Raw genomic sequence first — 10236 nt, 5'->3', positions numbered from 1 at the left:
AGAATGAAGGGTGATTTCAAAAAAAAAAAAGATGAATAATATAGATAATTAGGAACTAGAAGATTTTGGGTAATCTTCATTCAAACTCAAAAGTAGAGAGTGGAACTAGGAAACAAGAGATGAGATAGGATTTGGGAAGATTTTTTATTTTTAGAAGATAATTAATTCCCATAATGTAATTTTAAAAATAGAAATAATTTTGGACTTTTGAAATTATTTTTCATGAGATTTTAGATTTCATAAATTTGATTTTCCAATTTATGAGGGATTTTTGAATTTTTATAAATTTTATTACCTTATAAACTTGATTTTTCTAGGGGAACAACCCAAAGTGCAAAAGTATGTAGCCAACCTCTCATTTTAGAGGTATTGGGCTCAATTTTACTTGAGTCCCATGTTGATATCAACTTCGGCCCATTATGAATCCAAAAAATAATAATATATAATTTTTTAAAGATTTCAGATTCAAGGTTAAATTAAAAATTCAATCTCTAAGAATGATGAAATTAAAGTAAAACTGATATGAAATTGAATTAATTTAAATTGAAATAATTAATTAGTAATTTAAATAATTATGAGAAATTGTTTAAACTATATGACTTTAGAAATTGAATTTAATTTAATAGTAAAGATTATTAATTTAAGGTTAATTATATAAGTATTATTAATTATTTCATTAGTAATAAGGGGATGATTAAATGATGAAAAGATTAGGGTTTGGAAGAACTAAGAGGATTAATTAATAAATTAAAGGATCATTTGATTAACAAAGGAACAATAAGGAGTTAATGCAAACTTTCAAGACTAAGACAATTTTTGGTGTCTATATTTGTCTTTCTTTGATACAATGTGATTTTGAGTGTTGTGTTAAAGAATACCTGATTACGTCCTAGCCTAGCTTTCCTAAGAGATAGAAGGTGGATTTATACTTCAGAAAGATAGCATTGATCTCATTAAATAGTGAATTGATCTTGACTTGAAGAGGATCATTTGACTTCATTTTAAGGGTATTTTTCTCTTGACTGTGAATAACATCATCTAGAATAATGGAAGGGGTAACATGATCTTTCTTATGAAGTAAATGGTCAATAAGACTTGGAAGGAAATGATTTTGTACTTGAGATTGAAGAGGATTATCTTGGATAGGATGGACAAGGATAGTGGATTCTTAAGAGACTCTAGAAATATGGGTTCTTAGTAAAAAATTAGACAAGTTTGGTCATAGTTTGGATCTTCATTGTGACTTTATTTAGGAGTCATTTCTTCATACTTTTGATAGTCCTCTTGACATGGGGTATGCCTTTGGATACATATGGTAGATTCTTAGAAGGATTCAATGTTTTGACATGAGGGAGGACTTTGAATGAGACTCTTATTTATGTTTTCCTGGCAATGGAACATAGGGTGGCATTGGATCCAAGATTGTTGAATCATAAAGAGAATTATATAATGAAAGGGGTTAATTTAGAAATCCATTATGGATATCCCTGGAGAGGTCTCGCCACTAGATATATCATTTGATAGAAACGAAAAATATTGCTCTTGTAACACTTCAAAAGATGAAGGACCAATGGGAAATATAGAGGCTTCTTGAGGTACAAAATTTCATGGGAGAAAGATGTGTTATTTGTGTGATTATTTTGGAATATTCCCTTGCTAGACATGGTTAGATTATTTTGATCTTGTACAAAGATAGGATGATAACTATGAACCAATTTTTCAAGTGAATAATTAAAAGGATTAGATTGGAATTTTTTTCTTTTTGGGTAACATTGTTGAAGATGCCACTTTGAAATTTGTATATTGTAAATTATTTGTTAATTTAACATATGGTCCAATAGGTTTATTATTGATTGTGCTTGTTTGATGTGCAAATGATGACATATTTCCAATTAAGTTTGTTTGAGAAATCCTTGATGAATTTGAGGAAATGAGAGGATGCTCACTAACATGTGATGTGATTAAAGGCATATAGGTTATTTCATTGGTGAAGCAGGAATATAATTACTCCATGGTGTAAGAATTTGGTTCACACTAAACATGGAGACCATCTAACTAGGTTTTCATGTCTTGAAGTATTTGCAGAGTATATCAATTTATGATTGTGGTATATTTTTTACATTAGCAAATACAATAGCTTTCCTTTGCTAAGTTGTAGTTGTGATGTAGGCACGTAATATCTTTTTTAGGTTTAATATTTAGCTCTAGTTCGAAGTACTTGTTGAAGAAGTAAAGCATTGTGATGATTGATATTGGGGTTGAGGACTACAAAGCACTTAGGAATCGATAAGTATTTGTGTTATCTTGGGGAAACCATTTGGATAGACAAAAGCTTATGCACCCTTATAGAGGTTAGTATTTAGTTCCTCTTTATGTGGGAAAATGGGTTGAAGTCATTTTGAAAAAATCTTTGATAATGTGATATTATGTGATTGTCGATGTGTCAAAACAAAAGGTGATACCTCTTATAAAAGGTTTTGGTTCTTATTTAAAAATGATAATGTTGGGGATAGATTTTGATCTCTCTTGCTCCCATATTTGGATGGGATTGATATAGATTTCATTAGACTCTTGCTTTAGATAAAGTGTAGAGTCACGTTTGATTATGTTGATAAGACTTTGATATAGAGATTAGAAAAAATCTAATTCGACCTACCTATCAAATTGACAAACCTAAATAGTTACTAGGCCTAAAAAGAAGATTTCTTAATGTTTAATAATTTTGGTATAATCCTATTTGAAATTTGAGTATGATTTGATTAATAGATAGGGAAACTTTTATTCTAGAGGTTACATGCTAATTGAAATGGTCAATGGAACATATATAGACTTGATGGAACAAAGTGTTTTAAAGAACATGGAGAATAATTAAATACAATAAGATAATAACAATTGTGGAAATAAAACATATCAATTATGCAAACATACCGACACTCGTTGGGAGAATTTTGATGTTGAAATAGTAATGTTAATGAAAAAGTGAAAAAGTTTAGAAAGTAGCATATGAAATCAAAATTAGAACAAAATCCCTCTTCTAGCATGGGATCAGTTTTGCTAATCTAAAGAAAGTGGTGGTGTGAGCCTAAGATACTAGGAACCAATGAACGAATCAATGGGTGCTAAGATGATTTGGCATATGTATAAACATCCAAATCAATGATCAAAAATATTTAGAGAATAGTGAAAGTAGATAAATGAATAAGACTTTATAGTGAAGCGGGTGGAGAGCTAGGCGAGGACAACAAATGGAAATATCTAGAAATGTTAGTACCAAGAAATGATGAGTTGCATCTCCTAAAAGATATATTTAAGTACCAATCGGTAGCATTAACATATGTTGAAGATTAAATTAGCACTTGCATCCGAAGAAGCAAGGGGTACGCTAATAGTGACAAAAGGTGCACATCTATATAAGATGATTGTCCACATATTATTGTTTTTGTTGAACATTTAATATAAAATGAAAGGAAACTTAAAAGTTTGAAAAATAAATTAATCATTTATACATATACATAGCTAATAAATTCATATACATAAATAATTATAAAACTAAAATAAACGTAGAAGAGGTATAGAAAACACAAAGATAGTTTGATTGGTATATGTTTTGCTCACACACTAAACTAAATTGGACAAAAAATAGTGGATGCTTGTAACTACTTTTTGTTTACAAGAATTCTTAAAAAATGTGATTTATTTTGCGACAATGGGTGTCTTCTCACCATACATGTAATAGAAGAACTTTACTCAAAAGGGAAAGATGGCCTTAAAATGCAAGCTAAATGTAGCCAATTAAAAAGTGATGAAGGGAATACATGTAAAGTCATATACAATAAGAGAAAGAATGATATTTTGTACCCTTTTACACTATAGTGATAGTTGCTTCAATTGTGACTCTTCCTTTTGCCTAATAATTGTATTTGGATTTGTTTTTCATTAGATTGAATATCGATAAAAGGAGAATGGTGATTCTATATGAAGTTTGTCTGGCGACTTAACTCTTGATATAGCTATAAAATTAAAATCTTGTCACATTCTATGTTACCAATATCAATTCGTGTTTTTTGAAGTGTTAATCCTTGAAATTTATGTATAGTGAGTGCCCATGCCATGGATAGTGGTTTTTTCCTACAATATCCCAAAGATATAGGTGTAATAGATAAAAATTTTGGGTTATCTTGGTTCCAAGGTGGGTCTAAAAATATAATATAATGTTACATAAATTATTTGTGAGATTCATTTTTGTACTTAGAGAATCCCTTGACACAACCACACACTTCATTGGGATAACACACTCATAAGCCCCATAGAGATCATATAATCAATTAAATAACTTTTCAAAAAATCACCCTTTGGACATGATATTATGAAAATCTTCAAGTTAATCATTTGTTTCTAATTAATTTTTAACAAGTATTTTAGATAAGGAAAAAAATAACTTTGAACGTGTTAATTCAATACTTATGCCTAATGCTAGTCCAATTTGGAATCAAGGTCAACTCCAATGGTTGTAATATTCACCAAATCAATAAAATTGTGATATTTTACCTTGAAAGAATATTCAGTATATTTATTTATTAGTTTTAATTTTTTAATTTTTTTAATTACTCTCTTTTAGTATTGTTCTAAATCATTCATTTTCCTTGATTTCATTCTCCTTCGCCCACTCTTCCTCTCCTTTGTCCCTTGATCTTAGAGTCCCTGTGTCTTACATGTTGCTTTTTTTATGTCTAGATGGTTTTCTTTAAGAATAATTCTTACCACTTATGCACTTTTATGTCTAAATGTTTTTTGTCTGAGAAGCATTCTTTTTTAAGATGTAAGCACTGTATTTACCTACCGCCCCACAAACAATCACTTTATTTGTGTAGGAGATCTAATAGCTAAAAGCTTTATACAACTAAATAAAAAACTAAATGTTCTACCTACAAAAATATGTCAATTTAACAATAAAATCTTCCATTAAAAAATGAGCTTTAAATAAAATATTTTAAAAATAATTGATTGCAAAAAAAATTGTTGATTTCCTCTTAATACTTTATTACCACAAATAATTGATGGTAAAAATTTATTATATTAAATAATTTTTTTAAAAAAATTACCGCAACAAATTATAAATAATATTAATAAAAAGAAATCCTTATAAAAATAGGAAATAACATACAAGTGACTATATTTTACATTAATAAATATCAACTTCATTATAATAATTAAATTGATAGATTTAAAAATGTATGTTTATTATTTTTAATAATTTGATTGTATATATATTTTTTAGTTGTTTCTAAATGTAACTACTGAAACATGGGTCATCATGTGGGAGATGATCAAAAGTCATCATTTCAAAGTGTATATAATAGATAATTCTCATTGCATCAATAATCATTCACTCAAAAAAATTGGACAAACGTTCATTAATAGTGTACAAATGTTCCAATAGCAATAGACAAATAGTTAAATTAAAAACTGAAACATTGAAACAATGATCAACTAATACATAAATAAACTACTATTAATATATGTAAAAACTATTAAAATAAGCAATACCTAAATGAATATTTTTGAAACATGGAAATCTATTTAAATAATAGATTATTGAAATAAATATAAAAATTATATTTAAAAATTCAAACACAACCCACCACTATATTGATGCCTTTCCCTTAAATTCATATCTTTCCCTAACATAAATTTAATGAATTGGATTTTCATATTTGCTAATTTCAATTTCATTTTCAAATGAAAGAAAAGTCTAATTAGACTTCGGTCCTCAGGTATTTTATTTTTTCTTGAGAATGATCATACCCGAAGGAATTAGTGACATGACCACTATGAATAGAATCAATTAACTATGACCAACAACTTCATAGAGAGTTCAATACAAAATAAAAACTTCAAAGGCTTAGTGGGAACCAAGTGTGAATCCCATTTGTGCTTTCAGACAAACTTTTTTCGAAATAAGTATGATGGGAAGTTGTAAAATCTCTTTTATGTAGCATTGAGTTTGTTTAAAAGGAAAAGTTGGCATATCAAATCTACAGATTCAAACAATGGCAATTAATGTCTACCACGATCGTTGCTTCAGCACATTGATGGGCATGCTCAAGAAACTATCTAGGTCTCTCGAACCAGTCGAGGGCGACACATCCAAAGGCTTTGTTGTTCTCCAAAAGAAAAATGTTCTAGATTTGAATGATTTCCATGTAGGTGTGGTGGACAACTTCACAAAGCTACTCAAAGAAAAAGTGTTTCTATAGCTTGCTAGCACCACTTCTATGGATCCAAGTTAGACCCATTTCTTCTTTCCTTTGTTTTGTAAAAAAATAATAAAATATTTTGACAATAGATTTTTATTAAATTTTAAATATTTATTTGATAATCTTTTATTAAAAAATTAAAAATTTAATTAGATAAATACAAATATAATTATATAAATTTTTTAAATATTTGAGAAAAAATTAAAATAGATTTTAACATATTTTCAATTCTATTACTTTTTAAGCAACTTTTTAAGTAACATTTATTTCAAATATTTTATTTCTTCACTTTTCTTTCAAAATGCTTTTGTATTGACATGTACTTTAAAAAGATATTTATTTATTTTTATAAATATTAAATATGTTTTACTATCAATTTAAATATTAATATATTTTTATAATAATCACTAAATGACATTTTTTTAATTGCATTTCACCTTTTCATGCACCACATTATTTTTAATACACAAAAAATTTTGAATTTGATGTTTCCTTTAAAAATTTCTCAATAAAGAAATTTCCTTCAGTAGCATTAACATATGTTGAAGATTAAATAATATGGTGCGGCTCAAAAAGAGGTGAGTATTATGTGAAAGTTAGGCTAGTTGGAAGGAATTGCTTGGAGATTTGTGTTGGAATAGGCATTCTAATAGGAGATGGGTTGAAAAGAACTAGTTTTGCAATCACATTCAAATGCTTTTTGTGTGGACATTGGACCATTTAATATAGGACTATGAATTTTCATCTTCTACTCAACTATGATTTTTCGCAAGGAGTGCTAGAAATTTGTCTTAAAAAGGTTGTGATGGATGAACTTTTATCAAATTTTTTTAAGGGAATGAGTAAACTTTTGGCTCATTTTGTAGCAAAGAACCACATTTTCAGCCATTTGGCTACAAGTTGCTCCAAAGACGATAATGTAGGAGGAATAAAAGTAACATAATAGGAATATATTTTAGGGAAACCAAAAAATTACTAGATTCTTAGGAAGACTAGAATGGGAAATCTTAGAACTAGTAAGTAATGCAACTACCCATGTCAATGTAACTAATGAGACTTTTAATTAGAACGATTTAAGAATAGAGTTCAATTGGCATGATCAAATTTTGAATTGTTAATGGTCCTTTAGGGTTCATTTGGTTGTGATATAGGGATTGAGAATAAGAATGCATATTGAAAATAAGAATGGTTATTCCAATAACAACTATTTTTTGGAATAAACATAAGCTTATTTTAGGGGCAAAATGGGAATATGTATTCCTATTCCCTATTCCAATTGGTGCACCAAACAAAAATTAGAAAACATATTCCTAATTTCCTATTCCTATTCTAGCAACCAAACGGGCCCTTAAGGTTTTCACATCACCCTCATTAAAGATAGAATCTTGGAAGCTCCCATGGATGGATGGACCAAAGTTTATTTTGATGGTGTCTTAAAAAGAAATATTGGTCCATCACGTGCAAGATACATTGCTAGGAATGATAGAGGCAATATCCAAAAGGTAGAAGCGAAAAGATAACTAATGGAAACCAATTATGAGGCAAAAAAAAAATGGCAGCTCTATTAGGTACTAGGATAGCAATGATGATGCAAGTAAAGATGATTATACCTTGAGGATATTAAAAAATCATAATAAATGATATCAAATGTTAATACAGAATGAAATCGATGCTTGAAACATTTGAGAACTTCAAATCACACACCTAATGAGGGAGGCAAATGAAGTAACAACAAAATGTCAAATATATGGGTCTCTTTCTCAAAACAATGAAAGGAGTTAAAAAGATTTTAGGAAAATTCAAGTCAAGTTATTTGACACATAATTAAAGGGCCAATATCACTGTAGCATAAGACCTCTAAGATGGGTAGGCATCCCATTTAACATAAGGAGATTAAATTACAAAATAATTAGAGGATTATGGGAATTCAGAAATGAAATAGACATGCAAATGCAATACAAGGTAGGAGCATTAAATTGAAATGTGACAAGAAAGGAAGGCATGTAAAGGACACCAAAGTAATGATGGTGTACCCAAATCACAATGTGCAATGATAAATCTTAGACATCAAGAAGCATTCAAAAATTTATGGAGTTGTGTGAAGACAATGCTCGAGGAAGGGAAAACTATAATTTTCAACCTTTCTTAGTATTAAGTACTTCAAAATCAAAGGAGAGGCAAGTGAAAGATGCATGGGGCAGTTGAGAAGAATTACTAGTTTATTTGCAGACAAATGAGGAAAAATGAGAATGCTAACCTGGAGTATGATAAAGGACAATGAAGAGAACAAGGAGGAAATCAAAGATTGAAGATTAGAATGTGGATGGAGATGAAACTAGAATGAAGCTAGCGAGGAAGAACAAGAAAGGATGAATTGAAACCAGAGGAGGAATATTTATTTTGAATGAAAATATGGAGATGTTGAAGAATCTAGTAGGGATAAATAGCTTCTAGGTGTTGCCCAACTTTGAAAGAATAATGAGCTTAAAAACTTATGCGTAATGGTTCCTAGTGGTAAATGTTGCCCAATTTTAACAATAGTGTGGGCTTTGATACTAAATTGTAATGGTTCCATGAGATAGATTACAATGCTAGCCTATGAGGTTGAATGTAAAAATGATTATGTTGTAGAGGAAATAGATTTCAATCAAAGTAATTGTGAAAAGGAAAAATTGCTAGTAGATACAATGGCAAAGCAATGTAATTTTGAACTTTTAATATAATATCTTTAAAAAATATATTATTGATATAAAATACACAGACTTTTATATTGACATTCTTTACAAATCTTGTGCTCATCCAAATAACAACATGAGAATTACAAGCTTATTCAAGCTTCCTTCGAACAATCACACTAGAAACAACATTTGGAAGACCAAGAGTCACAACATAGAACCCACCTTTTACAATGAGACAAATACAACAAATAGAAGACTAAAAGTCACAACTTAGAATTTGACAAAGATGTCCCTCTTGGGATTTGAACCAAGGTCTCTACAATGAGAACTAATCGCTTCTACCAACTAAGCTAAACACCTTGAACAAAACACATCAACTTTTAAAATAAAACTAATCCACTAAATGAAATTTCACTCCATTGTCATCCTTTGGACAAGATCCTATGTTATAATGAGTGCTCTCAAAATTATGATACACAAGAAGCTATAAAGAATCTGAGTTTTATAAGATAATGAGAAAGCATGAGAGAATTTTATATATATATATATATATATATATATAAAGTAATTAAGTGCAAAAGGCTTGGTAAAGAGGGGTAGTGGAAGAGAAAGTGGCAAGAGAAATTTGGGACTATAGAAGATGATTAGAGGTAGTTGGAGATAATTTAATCCATATTTTCCAAATGAATGTTAATGGCAAGGTTAGAAGAATATAAATAGGATAAGTTTAGGATAATATAATATGTTTATAATTTCATATCAAAACGAAATTTAATGATTAAAAAAGAAAGGAGAATTAAAAGAATTTAATAAAAGAAAATATTAATGAATTAATTAAATAGACCAAATATCCATTCCATTAATAGGAGATATGATTAATTATTACAACATGCAACAACCATAATAAAGAGTACAATTCAAAGTAAATATAACCAACCATCAAGCTAAAGCATGCAGCTGTTTAAGGCCTAGAAAAGACAAAACTATAGTTACTCTTTCAAACTTACGCATCTTCAGAAGTCTTCGATCGAACAATAGTAAACATCTTGATAAACCTAAGCATCTACAGATTTCTTAGATGGTAAGAGATAGATCTAAGGCAACTCAAGCAAGGTATGGTTGTAATCGATTTGATAGAGGAGCAATGAGACAGACAATTAATTGAAAGAAGGGATAGATTATAGATGTGTGACAAGAAGAAATTGACATTGACTTAGAAACCCACTCATTAACAGGTTGAAGTGAACAACACAATTTAAAGTAGATTATGAATATCACATTGAGTAATGGATCAAAGATGG

Source organism: Cupressus sempervirens, chromosome 7 (genome assembly GCF_028749045.1).
Source record: "Cupressus sempervirens isolate cs-2001-9-10 chromosome 7, ASM2874904v1, whole genome shotgun sequence".
Classification (NCBI taxonomy): domain Eukaryota; kingdom Viridiplantae; phylum Streptophyta; class Pinopsida; order Cupressales; family Cupressaceae; genus Cupressus; species Cupressus sempervirens.
This window is presented reverse-complemented; position numbering follows the sequence as displayed.